Source organism: Eptatretus burgeri, chromosome 2, assembly GCF_056783735.1.
Source record: "Eptatretus burgeri isolate ZD-2024b chromosome 2, Ebu_testis_v1, whole genome shotgun sequence".
In the NCBI taxonomy this organism is placed as follows: domain Eukaryota; kingdom Metazoa; phylum Chordata; class Myxini; order Myxiniformes; family Myxinidae; genus Eptatretus; species Eptatretus burgeri.
In genome coordinates, this window is record NC_140962.1 from 7,750,628 (window position 1) to 7,753,127 (window position 2,500).

Consider the following 2,500-nt stretch of genomic DNA (forward strand, 5'->3'; position numbering starts at 1 on the left):
TTGAACATTTCTCTTATACGTTCAGTTTCTTCCCTTGTAAGGAAAGGTGTGTTATCATCCTCATACTTTACATTCATTTCTCTAATCAATCTTGTAAAGTAATTCATTTTTGGTGTAAATCTAAAAGAATTATTTTCCTTTTTATATTTTTTATTATCATTAATTAGAAGATAATCACAGAATATACATTGTTTATAGGCTTTTGACTCTGTGTTTAATCCCTGTCTTTCACACGCAGGACAATTCTCAAATTTGTCATATGGAGAATCAGGAAAGTCTAGCATATTTATAAAGTAAAACTTTACTTAAACTGAAATTCATCTATACTTTTAGTTGTATATTACCATCGATATCGATATACTTTTTTCATTATCAGATTCAACGACAACATTTTTTATATTAAAGGTAATTTTAAAATTATCGTTAACTACTATTGAACGAAATGTCATTTCACCTGATATATTAACATCCTTTATTTCATCAAGATTTACATCTTTAGGGTTGTTGAAAAAAATACAAATTTCTCCTTGCATATTACAGATGGTCTTATCTTTTCTTTCTAAAGCTTCATCCATAAGGTTTTTGTTCTTTGATACTTTTTCTTGTTTCATTGCTTTTTCTAGTTTTGAATATATTACTAGAAGGAGAGGAGAAACTTTTGTTAGAGATACTTTAATTGATGTTCTACCAGGTATACTAAAAGCCCTTCCACTGAAGGAAATTGAAGAACTCATATTATTTATCATAATAGTTTTTATCCAATAGTTGTTATATTTATCTTTGTTCAATTTTACATCCTTGACATATTTCTCAGTATCTTTAACAGATGAAGAGATTGATTGAAACTTGTCTTTTGTGTCTTGAAACATTGTATTTATTAAGTGAAAAAGTTGGAGGATAAAATGTTTTTAAGCACAGATTCACCTATAAATTAAACGAAATTTTCATCAAGAAAATTTTAGTTCAAGCAAAGTTTTATTCTATAAATATGGTGAATACAACGTACTGCGATGTTTGTAATCACGAATATAAACATTATAGAAAACACCTCCGAACCAACAAACACACATTTAATCTATTTCATCAAATATCTCCTCTTGAGTTGGAAAGAAAACATTGTGATATCTGTTCAAAGGATGTTTTGAAGAGTAGTTATAATCAACATCTTCAATCACAAAAACACAAGAAAAATGAGTTTAAAGTAAAGGGAGACTATTATATTAAAAACACTGATGAGGCATTTAAAGGGCATATAAAAATAAGGATTTTTCAATTTGGAGAACCCGGTCCATCATCAATAGCTGAATCAATTGAAATAGTAAAACCCGATGTTGAAAAATTTATTAAAAAGACATTAAAAGAAATAAAAACTTTAAAGTTTTATATGGGAGTGAAAATGAATATGAAAAGACAAGATGAAGAACAAACTCCTTATATGAGAACAGATCTTCATTTTATAACATCATTTCAAGATTTTTTGAATAGTGGGGTTTATGAAGAACTATCAAGACAAGAGGAGGATGTTGATAATACAGTGGTAGGAAGTGGATTCAATATTAAAAAAATCATCTTTTTAGATATACACATTCTAAAATCAAACCCTCTTAAAGCTTCTTCTTATATTGAATTACCAAAAGAAATAAAACTAAAGAAGGCAGTTGTTAATATTAAGAACAATGATAATAAATGTTTTCTCTGGTCTGTTCTTGCTCACTTACATCCACCAAAATGTAATTCAGAAAGAGTAAAACAATATATGAAATATGAGAATACCTTGGACATTAAAGATTTTAAATTCCCAATGCCACTAACAGATATTCCTAAATTTGAGAAAAAGAATAATCTTTCTATTAATGTATATGGATTAACGGATACAAACAAAGTTCAAATATTAAAAATTTCAAACAACTATAAAAATGAAGAAACACACATTGACCTTTTATATTTTAGTGTTGGAAAGAATTCACATTACACATACATCAATAATTTATCAAGATTAATCTCTTCTCAGGTATTCAGAACAGCAAACAAAATATATCCTTGTAAGCGATGTCTTAATTCATTTCATACAAAAGAACGATTAGAACAACATTCAAAATATTGTAGTAATCATAAATCAGCTGTAATTACAATGCCTAAACCTGGTGAAAAGATTTATTTTGAAGATTATAATAAATCTATCATGCACCCATTTGTGATATACGCTGATTTTGAATGTATCCTTAAAAAGATAAATACTGCTTCTCCTAATCCAAAAGAACCATATACAAATAAATATCAAAAACATATTCCTTGTGGTTTTTGTTATTATATCAAATCATCTGTTGGAGAAAAGTATAACAAACTTGAACATTATCGTGGAAAAAATGCTTCACAAGAGTTTGTAAAACGATTAGAAAAGGATTGTATAAGACTCACTAAATTAATGAAAGAAACAAATGAACCGATGAAATTAACCAAAGAAGAAAAATTAGAATTTAGAATGAACAATATCTGTCAT